Raw genomic sequence first — 13,030 nt, forward strand, 5'->3', positions numbered from 1 at the left:
GTAGCATGAGAACATGCATAGTGCAAGTGAGATCCTCCTTCACCTATAAGAGTTGTATGGTGAGTACAGTAGGAATGCTAGGTATGAGATATCTAGGCAGCTATTCCGCATGAGGATGTCTGAGGGACAAAATGTTGGGGATCATGTCTACAAGATGATTCGATGAATTAAGCAGCTGGAACATCTTGACTTTAACATGGATTTCCAACTGCAGATGGATTTGATCCTTCAGTCCCTTCCTGAGTCTTTTGGGAATTTTGTGACAAATTTCCATATGACTAAACAGGAATGCACCTTGGCTGGTTTACTCAACATGCTGGTTATTGCTCAAAAGAATATGCTGGGCAATAGAGAAAAAGAGATAGCTTTGATTGCATCTTCTTCTACTGGAAAGTCCAACAAGAAGAAGGGCAATAAAAAAAAGAAATCTCAAATTCCTGGTCCTTCCAAGAAAATAGCTAAACAGAAAGGAAAGACTAAAGCTGATGGAGGCAAAGGAAAGTGTTTCCACTGCCAGAAGGATGGGCACTGGAAAAGGAACTGCCAAGAGTATCTTGCTTCTTTGAAGGACAAGAAGGATAGATATTCGGAAGGTATGTCTATATCTTGTTATTTAGATTCTGATGATACTCATAGTTCATCTATAACTTGGGTTTTAGATAGTGGTGCCAGTTCTCACATTTCTTATGATATGCAGGAACTAACAAATAGTAGTAGCTTGCGTTCTCGAGATATTAGAGTCCAGATTAGTAATGGCTCAACTTTTGAAGCTTTAGCCATAGGATCTAAATCTTTTTGCATGTTTGGACAAGTTTTGTGTTTGGATAATATTTTATATGTACCTGATGCTTTTAAGAATATCATTTCTATATCTAGTTTGACTAGAAATGGCTATGAATTTCAGTTCACAGATGACGTTTACAATATTTATTTTGAAAATAAATATATTGGTTCGGCTTATATGAATGATGGTATTTATTATTTGGATAATAATGACAAACACAAAATGAATGCAATGCCATGGTGAAAATCAACTGAAGTTCAAAATATATTTGGCACTTAAGGTTATGTCATGTTGCAGAAGATAGGATTGCAAAACTGGAGAAAATAGGGATTCTATTCTCATTGGGCTCTGAGCCTACACCAATTTGTGAATCTTGCCTTCAGGGAAAAATGACTAGATCACCCTTTGTTGGACAAGAGCTAAGAGCTGAAAATATTTTGGAGCTAATACATAGTGATTTATGTGGTCCATTTAAGGAAATGGCTAGAGGCAGTTTTCATTACTTTATTACCTTTACTGATGATAAATCAAGGTTTGGGTATTTGTATTTGATGAAATACAAACATGAATCCTTTGAAAAGTTCAAAGAATTTAAATTTGAAGTAGAAAATCAAACAGGAAAGAGTATTAAAGCTCTTCGATTAGATCATAGAGGTGAATATTTGAGTACTGAATTTGATGAATACTTGAGAGAGCACGGCATTGTTTGCCAGCTGACTCCTTTAGGAATACCACAGCTGAATGATGTATCTAAAAGGAGAAATCATACCTTATTGGATATGGTACGTAGTATGATCAGCTATACTAATATGCCAATCTCCTTTTGGAGATTTGCATTAGAATCAGCTTTGTATATTTCGAATAGGATTCCATCAAAATCAGTTTCTTCCACACCGTATGAGATATGGCATGGAAGAAAATCAAGTCTTAAGCATGCTAAAATTTAGGGTTGTCCAGCTTATATCAAAAAGCTAAACATTGATAAATTAGAAACCAGATCAGAAAGGGGTTGATTTGTTGGATATCCAAAAGATAGTTTTGGATATTATTTTTATTTGCCTCCATCACAAAAGGTTGTGATAAGTAGAGATGTCACATTTCTTGAACAATAGTTTGTTCAAGAAGGAGGCAAAGGAAGGAAAATAGAGTTAGAATTGGAGAATTCTAACCAACCAATAGATCAGATGGATATAGATCCATCTAGTCAACTTACACACATTGATGAAACATCTACAGCTGTTCCTCGTAGAACAACCAGGGTATCTCATCCACTAGTGAGATATGGTTTCCTTCATGAAGAAGAATAAGAGTTGTCTACTCATGAAGAAGTAGATCATGGAGATGATCCACTTACCTATGAAGAAGCTATATCAGATATAGACTCTTCAAAATGGATTGATGCTATGAAATCCGAGATTGATTCCATGTATAAGAATCAAGTTTGGGATCTTGTTGACCCACCTAAAGGAATTGTACCTATAGGGAACAAATGGGTTTTCAAGAAGAAAATTGGTTCTGATTGAAGGGTAGAGACCTATAAGGCAAAGCTAGTAGCGAAAGGGTTTCGCCAAAGGCAAGAAATCAACTATAAGGAGACTTTCTCGCCTGTTGTCATGCTTAAATCAATTAGGATTCTATTAGCAATAGCTGCATACTATGATTATGAGATTTGGCAGATGAATGTCAAAACAGCTTTGCTCAATGGATACATTAAAGAAAACATTTTCATGGAATAAGCTAGGGGTTTTGAATCCCAAGATGGTTCCAAAGTATGCAAGCTAAAACGATCCATTTATGGGCTGAAACAAGCTTCGAGGAGTTGGAACATCCATTTTGATAAAGCCATTGAGTCATTTGGTTTTATAAAAAATGAGGATGAGCCATGTGTATATAAGAAGGTTAGTGACAATGCTATCACTTTCCTTGTCTTATATGTGGATGACATACTGTTGATGGGTAATGACATAGGTATGTTGACAATTGTAAAGGTATGGTTGTCAACTGTAAAGGTATGGTTGTCAAATACATTCTCCATGAAAGACTTAGGGGAGGCAACCTATATTCTTAGAATTCGCATATATAGAGATAGAGCAAAAAGAATAAGTAGTTTATCCCAAAGTCTATACTTGGAAAAGGTGTTAAAGAGGTTTAACATGCTTAATTCTAAGAGAAGATTATTACCAGTGAGACATGGTATCTACCTTTCTAAAGAGATGTCTCCAAAGACACCTGAAGAAAGAGATAAAATGGCTAGGATTCCATATGCTTCGGCCATTAGAAGTTTAATGTATGCAATATTGTGTACTAGGTCGGTTATGGCATATGCTATTAGTTTGACTAGTAGGTATCAATCCAATCCAGGTTTATAACACTGGATAGCTGTCAAGAATATCCTTAAGTACTTGAGAAGAACTAAGGATTTATTCTTGATATATGGAGGTGGAGACTTACAATTGGATGGTTATACTGATTTTGATTTTCAATCAGATATCGATGATAGAAAGTCTACCTCTGGATATGTGTTCATTTGTAATGGAGGTGCAGTCCGTTAGAAGAGTTACAAACAGTGCATTTGTAAATTCCACTCACAGAAATTGAGTATATTCTTTGCATTAGATGCTGCAAAGGAAGCTGTTTGGATAAAAAAGTTCGTGACAGAACTTGCAGTAGTTCCTTCCATGGAGTTAGCAGTTCCACTTCAATGTGACAACAGTGGAGCTGTCATACAAGCTAAGGAAACCCGATCTCACCAGAAATCCAAATACATAGAAAGGCGCTACCACATTATCAAAAAAATAGTTGGGCGAGGCAATGTAGCCATGCAGAAAATAGCATCAGCTGAAAATCCAGCTGATCCATTCACTAATCCTATGTCATAGACTCAGCTAGACCGACATCTTGAGAAGATGGGTCTAAGATATTGTAATGAATGGCTCTAGTGCTAGTGGGAGATTATTAGTAGTATGTCCTAGAGCATATAATTTAGTATGTATCTTGTACATCTTTTATTAGTAAAAGGCATTTTCACTTTTCCATTTGCATAATATATTTATGTGTAATAGAAAAGGTCCACTGATATTTTGTTAGAAATTCTATTCTTAAGTTGTTAAGAATATGAGTGACAGTATTTCTAGCACAAAGTATCATAAATAGGTTCATAATCGAGGATACTTCACAATAAGGACATGACTTATCCAGAAAGATTATAATCGTGTTTGTTCCCAAGTTATTTATATGAGATGTAAATAAGATGGAATGGTGAGTCTCATGCCATATAACAAACATGATAGGCACTTATACATAATAAGTAGGCCGAACCCTTGACGTTTATGACAAGCACATGGAGTTTTCTCTTGTCAATGTATTTTCATAAATCATATCATTGCATATAATCTTTAGACCTGAGATAGCACAGTTATCTTGTATATAGGTGGTTTGAGTTTGATACTGCTTTCATACTTGTACTGTGTATGGGTATATGAGCATGTATTAGCTCTTACTAGTTATATGTGGAGGTAGGTGTTGATCAAGATGGAATCTGTTCCTCTAAGTAAATAGGGATAAAATCCTATGTTCATTTAATTGTTCTTGATGTTTCAAGTACCTGGCCAAGACAGATAGATTTAATCAAAAAAGAGTTTCTGATGAGAAAATCTTTTTAATCAAGAATTGGAATTAAAAGAAAATATAATATTCATAGCAAATGGGGTTTGACATAAACCATGACTCCAGCTTGAGTTGGGATTTTGTAACAGAGAGATTCTAATGCATGGCAACATATGATTATAGGTTCATTTAAGGTAAACCTTATTACTAATTAGGTGACCATGGCATGCTATGCTAGGTGTTAACCATGGTCTATGAGGTGCATAAAATGATTTAGAGAAATCATTTATGGTAAGAAAGAGTTCTGATGATATTAAGACTTGATATCTTGTCTCATTGCCAATTAGTGATGAGCCTAGTAAGTCACACTCATACACAAGTAATCATTAAATTAAATATGATTTAATTAATTAATTAAAGAGTTTAATTGATTAATTAAATAGGTTTGGTTTGCAATTAGATTGCAAAGTCTCTAGCATGGCTTGAAACCAAATCTTGGTTGTTGGATGTATAGTATAAGTTAAATTTATATTTAAAGTATTTAAATATGAATTTAATTAATGAGAAATTAATTAATAGAGATTAATTAATTAATTTATATTTGATATAAATTGATTAGAAGAAGAGAAATAATTATTTTGGGTTGAGAACTCAAAATTAAGACACAGGGGTATTTTGGTCTTTTCGTAGGGTGACATGTGACACCATGAGATGATGACATATGTCATTACACATAAGCTTGCCATATGTCTTTTAATCATGTAGGATGATCAAAGTCAAGATTAAATATAGGTTTGACACTTGGCATAATGTGATTGGGTCAATTAAAGCTAGAGCCAATCAAAAGGTGACATATGGCAAAGGTTTTAAGTGGTGACCTAGCTATATAAGTGTAAAGATGAAAGAACAAAAATATAAGCTGCTGGTTTTTTTTTTGTGCCTCCACATTGGAGACCTCTCCCTTCTCTTTTTTTTTCATCTCTTATCAATTCAAAGAGATTTGCCAACAATCTCTTGAATTAAAAATACTTGAAATCGTTTCTAGTGTCCTGTTTACATCTGTAATCTCTCAAAAGACAAAACTTGATTTTCTAATTGATTGGGAAAGCTTTAGAAGCTGTTCAAGGGCTGCCATTGGTGATCTTGGTGTGGACAAGCTAGAGGGACAATATCTGTTGTCCTAGGCGCATCCCAAAGGTGCCAAACACACTGCAGTGCATCAAAAAGGTTAGTGCACTTGTTCTTGATCTAATCTAGGATTCTAATGAATTAATCTATTAATTCTAAAATCTTAAATGGCAAATGTAGATCCAAAAACATATTAAAAGAGTTTTAATATGCTGTTTATCATTGAAATCAAATAGGTAAAAATGAATCTTGCATGATGCATGTGACCCTAGGTGAAAAGTTTTTGAATTCAACGATATAAACTTATGTTTTTCGTGCTTTCACTCCTTCATAACTATCTCACTAATATACAATTCTGCTAGCTTCTCTAGTAGATAGTCAGTTTTAACTAGCAGAAAATGGGCTGACTTAGTTAATCTATCTACTATCACTCATACTGCATCATGTTTCTTCTGAGTGAGTGGTAGACCACTAACGAAATCCATGGTGACCCGGTCCCATTTTCATTCAGGTATGCTTATGGGCTATAACAAACCTGATGGAACTTAGTGTTCTGCCTTAACTTGCTGACATGTCAAGCATCTAGTTACGTAATCAGCTATGTCCTTCTTTATACCTGGACACCAATAATGAGGCTTCAGATCATGGTACATTTTTGTACTTCTTGGGTGCATAGCATAAACATTGGTGTGTGCCTCTTTCAGAATGCTTGCCTTCAATTCCCCATTATCTAGTGCACACACTCTTCCTTTATAGTACAAACACCCATCTTCTTTCACCTCATATTTAGTTTCCTTCCCCTCTGTGATTCTGCCCATAATAATCATTAGTTTCTCATCTACCTTTTGCCCATCTTGTATTTGCTGTAGCAGGTTTGGCTTCACTTGCAACTCAGCCAAAATAGCTCCATCATGAGCTAAGGACAAACGGGCATGCAATGATCTCAATGCTGCAGTGGACTTTCTGCTCAAGGCATCAGCAACTACATTTTGCCTTCCTAGGATGGTAGTCAATCACACAATCATAGTCCTTCAGGAACTCAATCCACCACCTCTGTCTAAGGTTGAGCCCCTTCTGGGTTAGTAAATATTTCAGACTTTTGTGGTTATCGCAAGGACTTTGGGTCGTCGAACGATTCTCACCGAAGTGGAAAAAGTGAGGAGTCACCACTTTAATTTTAAGGGAAATGAAAAAAAAATACTTGTAAAAATAAATTAAAAACCACTTCGAAAAAAAGAGATTCTAGATTCGGGATCCATATACGGGTGGGGAAGGTGTTAGGCACCCAACCTCGTCCCTCAACAAAGGTAAGCAGATTTAATGTTGTGCTCTTTATAAATTGAAATTGATAATTTGGGGTTAGAATGATGATGTTAATCCTTTGTATGGATAAAAGAAATTTTAATATTTCACTATTATGGGTTGCCCAAAAACATGAGTACATGAGATGATCCTTCAGTGAATAGATGTTGTATAATAGGTATTTTGAGGATTAATATGAATACTGAAGTTGTGATATTTTCAGGGGGAATTTTGCCTTATAAGTATGAGTGCCTTGAGGAGGACTCTCCATCGGGCCTCAACATAATATTCGGGATACTTTGGAAGAACTCTCCCACAGACCCATTGTTTAGAACATATAGAGATTTGTAATAAAAGTATTAGAATTATAAGGGAAAGGACTCTCTCTCGATCTGAAACATCTTATTAGAACTTTAGTTGAGAATTCAGAAAAATGACTCTCTCCCGATCTCTTAATATATTTTGTTAAAGTTCAAGCTGAGACGTTGGGTAATAAATCTCTCCCGATCTCTTAATATATTTCATTAAAAATTTAAGCTAAGAACTCAGGTAAGAACTCTCTCCTGATCTCTTAATATATTTTATTAAAATTTAGACTGAGAACTCAGGTAAGAACTATCTCCTGATCTCTTAATATATTTTGTTAAAAATTTAAGCTGAGAACTCGGGTAAGAACTCTCTCCTAATCCTTAATACATTTTATTAAAATTTCCTGAGAACTCAGGTAAGAACTCTCTCCTGATCTCCTATATTTATAAGAATAATGTTTTATTAGAATTTTAAACTAGGGATTCAGGTAAGGGCTCCCTCCCGATCAGTTTCATATTGGAAAGAATTACTGAAGACACAGGAAAACCCTATGAAAGGCTTTTCCTGGTCTACGGGATTTTATAACTAGATAGCGGGCATTGAGCCGAACTCCTTATCAATCTTCAATGATTGCTTTATCTGAACTCTTTGGTTTCAGACTCCATCCCTTTTTGGTCGCTTGCCTAAGGTTCGAACTTTGTCTTGATTTCCAATCCCTTGTCTTATCATGTGGGCTCGCTCCAGGACCCAATCTCGTAACTAATTTTCTTGTTTCAACCCCTTCAACCTATCCTGACCTTTCTATAACTACTCGAGTCACACTCATTTTCCTATTATTTTCATTTATTTGGACTAAAAAAATACCGTGCCAGTACTTCTACCTGTACTCTTCAGAGTATTTATGAGTCGCCGATGACTCGAACATTTATTTTCGAGGGAAATAAAAATGAGGTGATGATAAAAATGAAATTTGCGAATGATAAAAAAGATAAAGATAATGATTACGAGCTAAGACAACCTATTCTAAAACTAAGTGTGACTAGATATTTTAAAGAAACACTTAAGAAAACGAACCAAGGATATTCAATAAATGACAGGTTAGATGCTTACCTCTAGAAAGTGTTAGTAGTATGCCCTAGAGCATATCATTTAGTATGTATCTTGTACATATTTTTATTAATAAAAGACATTTTAACTTTTCCATTTACATAATATATTTATGTGTAATAGAAAAGGTCCATTGATATTTTGTTAGAAATTCTATTCTTAAGTTGTTAAGAATATGAGTGACAGTATTTCTAGCACAAAGTATCATAAATAGGTTCACAATCGAGGATACTTCACAATAAGAACATGACTTATCCAGAAAGATTTTAATCATGTTTGTTCCCAAGTTATATATATGAAATGTAAATAAGATGGAATGGTGAGTCTCATGCCATATAACAAACATGATAGGCACTTATACATGATAAGTAGGTCGAACCAGTGACACTTATGACAAGCACATGGAGTTTACTCTCGTCAATGTATTATCATAAATCATATCAGTGCATATAATCTTTAGACCTGAGATAGCACAATTATCTTGTATATAGGTGGTTTGAGTTTGATACTGCTTTCATATTTGTACTGTGTATGGGTATATGGACATGTGTTGGCTCCTACTAGTTATATATGGAGGTAGGTGTTGATCAAGATGGAATCTGTTCCTCTAAGTAAATAGGGATAAAATCCTATGTTCATTTAATTGTTCTTGATATTTCAAGTTCCTGGCCAGGTCAGATAGATTTATTCAAAAAAGAGTTTCTGATGAGAAAATCTTTTTAATCAAGAACTGGAATTAAAAGAGAACGCAATATTCATAGCAAATGGGGTTTGACATAAACCATGACTCCAGCTTGAATTAGGATTTTGTAACAGAGAGATTTTAGTGCATGGTAACATATGATTATAGGTTTATTTAAGGTAAACCTTATTACTATTTGGGTGGCCATGGCATGCTATGCTAGGTGTTAACCATGGTCCATGAGGTGCATAAAATGATTTGGAGAAATCATTTATGGTAAGAAAGAGTTCTGATGATATTAAGAGTTAATATCATGTCTCATTGCCAATTAGTGATGAGCCTAGTAAGTCACACACATACACAAGCAATCACCAAATAAAATATGATTTAATTAATTAATGAAAGAGTTTAATTGATTAATTAAATAGGTTTGGTTTGCAATTAGATTGCAAAGTCCTTAGCATGGCTTGAAACCAAATCTAGGTTATTGGATGTATAGTATAAGTTAAATTTATATTTAAAGTGTTTAAATATGAATTTAATTAATGAGAAATTAATTAATAAAGATTAATTAATTGATTTATATTTGATATAAATTGATTAGAAGAAGAGAAATAATTATTTTGGGTTGAGAACTCAAAATTAAGACATAGGGGTATTTCGGTCATTTCACAGGGTGACATGTGGCACCATGAGATGGTGACACATGGCACTACACATAAGCTTGCCATATATCTTTTAATTATGTAAGATGATTAAATTCAAGATTAAATATAGGTTTAACACTTGGCACAATGTGATTGGGTTAATTAAATCTAGAGCCAATCAGAATGTGATATGTGGCAAGGGTTTTAAGTGGTGACCTAGCTATATAAGGGAAAAGATGAAAAGAAAAATACCTAGCTACTATTTGTTTCATTGGGGCCGGCCCAAAGCACCTCTCCCTTTCATCTTCTTCATCTCGCATCAATTCAAAGAGATTTTCCAATAATCTCTTGAATTAAAAATACTAAAAATCGTTTCTAGTGTTCTGTTTACATCTGTAATCTCTCAAACAGGCAAAACCTGATTTTCTAATTGCTTGGAAAAGCTTTAGAAGCTGTTCAAGGGGCTGCCATTGGTGATCTTGGTGTGGACAAGCTAGAGGGATAACATCCGGTGTCCTAGGTGCATCCCAAAGGTGCCAAACACACTGCAGTGCATCAAACAGGTTAGTGTACTTATTCTTGATCTAATCTAGGGTTCTAATAAATTAATCTGATTAATTCTAAAATCTTAAATGGCAAATACAGACCCGAAAACATATTAAAAGAGTTTTAATATATTTTTTATCATTGAAATGAAATAGATAAAAATAAATCTTTTATAATGTATGTGACCCTAGGTGAAAAATTTTTGAATTCAATGATATAAACTTGTGTTTTTCATGCTTCCGCTCCTTTAATTGGTATCAGAGCCACTATATTTGCCATTTAGATTCTTGATTATATGATTTAATTGTGTGGTTTGATAATGAGATGATAGATCCATTGTTGGTTGTAATGATAAAGGTGGCGGCTTGATGAAGACTCCATATGTGCGCATGGTTTGAGCACTTCTTATGGTGCACATTGTTTGGGCAATGTTTGTGCAATTGTTGTATGATCTAATGCTCATAATTATGTCTATTTTATGTCTAATTAAATTGTTTAATTAGATTTTTAAATCATACAATTAAATTTTGATTTAAATCAGAATTTTAAAAGTTATTTGAATATGATTCAAGTCTGAATTTTTAAAGTTGTTTGAATGTGATTCAAATCTGAATTTTTAAATTTATTTGAGTGTGCTTCAAATCTGAATTTTTAAATTTGTTTGAATCATATTCAAATCTGGATTTTTAAGTTGAATATGAGATATTCAATTTAATTTAAGTATGTATGTTTTATTTAATTATTAGATAGTAATATGCATGATGGATGATCATGGACTATAAAAGACCAATGTGATTGGATTAATTTCTTTTATGTTTCTTTGGGTTGTAAATTAATTAATTTATTTTAATTTATTTGGGGCATGTATTATTAAGGTTGTAATAATTTTTGGGTTGTAATTTCATTTATTTAGTTCTTGTAAATTCACCTTGGTATGCTAAGGATTACTATATAATATTGGATTGCAAGAAGATCAAGGAGGTCAGGAGCATTGGTGGGACCAGTGGGAGGAATTCAATATCAAGTGTTGATTATGTACTCCTTCAGCAACTCTTGTAATATGAATGAATGAAATGCACCTAGGAATGCCCTGATTCAATTCTTGGTGGCTCAGAATTGAATCCCTTAGAAAGTCCATGATCATACCATATTTACTATTATCTATGAATGCATGAGATGTATGAGAATGTATGCAATTATATGATATATGCATGCTAATTGGAGAATGTGCAAAGTGAGACCATAATAGTAATTAGGACGACTACAAAATCTTCCAAACAAATGATTAAGTTGGATATGTTATAATTAAAGTAAGTATAACATGGGCCCTCCATTGAGGCAATTATTTTAAGAAATTTTAAATACTTGCATAAGATGCAATTAATTTAAGAGATTTTCTTAAGAATAATTGTTAAGCATGAGATGTTGTAAATATGTAAATGGTTTGGTGGCCAATATTGGAAGTACTTGAGGACATTAAAATTATTTGCATAATTACTGGCTCAATGGGATCAACTTAACTAATGCAAGATAAGTCAATAATGGATGTAGCTGAGATTTTGAGCATTAGGGGCTAAGTACAGGATTGAACCTCACATGAGATGTGATGGGCAATGAGTTGCTCACTTATAGTTTATTGTAATTCCAATAATGGATGTACCTGAGGATGATCAATAGAATTATAAGAATTCAATCACCCCCTAGAAATCCATCCAACTAGAATTTTCGTTTTCTACTTTGGAAATGTAGGATTTGCTAAGTTTGTGGGAGGACCAATTTGATTAAAAGGGCATAATCATTTTAGTTAATTACATGATACATTTACTAATTAATCTGATTATTTTCTATAGATAATTTTCTGTTAATAATGAGCACAGAACAACCGCCACCATCCAATATCCATGCAAGCATACTTGATCGCAATAGGTTGACAGGACCTAATCTATCTGATTGGCTAAGAAATTTGAAACTTGTCTTGAACCTTGAACATATAGGATATGTTCTAGACTAATATGTTCCTGGTCCCTTACCTCCAGAGGCCACACAAGAGGAACATGAAACTTTGGACAAGTGGAAGGAGCATGATATGAGAGCTAAGTGTTACATGCTTGCTTCTATAAGTAATGAGTTACAGAAGCAACATGAGAACAGGCAAAGTGCCAATGAGATCCTTCTTCACCTACAAGAGTTGTATGGTGAGCACAACAGGAATGCTAGGTATACGATATCTTGACAACTATTCCGCATGAAGATGTTTGAGGGACAGAATGTTGGGGATCATGTCCACATGATGATTCGGCCGATTGAGCAGTTGGAACTTCTTGACTTTAACATGGATTTCCAACTGCAGACGAATTTGATCCTTCAGTCCCTTCCTGAGTCTTTTGGGAATTTTGTGACAAATTTCCATATGACTAAACAGGAATGTACCTTAGCTAGTTTACTCAACATGCTGGTTATTGCCCAAAAGAATATGCCGGGCAATAAAGGAAAAGCGGTAGCTTTGATTGCATCTTCTTCTACTGGAAAGTCCAATAAGAAAAAGGGCAATAAGAAAAAGAAACCTCAAATTCCTGGTCCTTCCAAGAAAATAGCTAAACAGAAAGAGTAAAGACCAAAGCTGACAAAGGCAAAGGAAAGTGTTTCCACTGCAAGAATGATGGGCACTGGAATAGCAACTGCCCAGAGTATAGCCAATAATAAAACCTTGCAGTAACGAGATATTAGACTCCGGGTTGGCAATGGCTCAACTATTGAAGCCTTAGCCATAGGATCTAAATCTTTATACATGTGTGGACATGTTTCTGCATTTAAATAAGGTTTTGCATGTATCTGATGCCTTTTAGGAACATCATTTCTATATCTAGTTTAACTAGAGATGGTTATGAATTTCAGTTCATAAATGATGTTTGCAATATT

Source organism: Hevea brasiliensis, chromosome 12, assembly GCF_030052815.1.
Source record: "Hevea brasiliensis isolate MT/VB/25A 57/8 chromosome 12, ASM3005281v1, whole genome shotgun sequence".
NCBI classification, from domain to species: domain Eukaryota; kingdom Viridiplantae; phylum Streptophyta; class Magnoliopsida; order Malpighiales; family Euphorbiaceae; genus Hevea; species Hevea brasiliensis.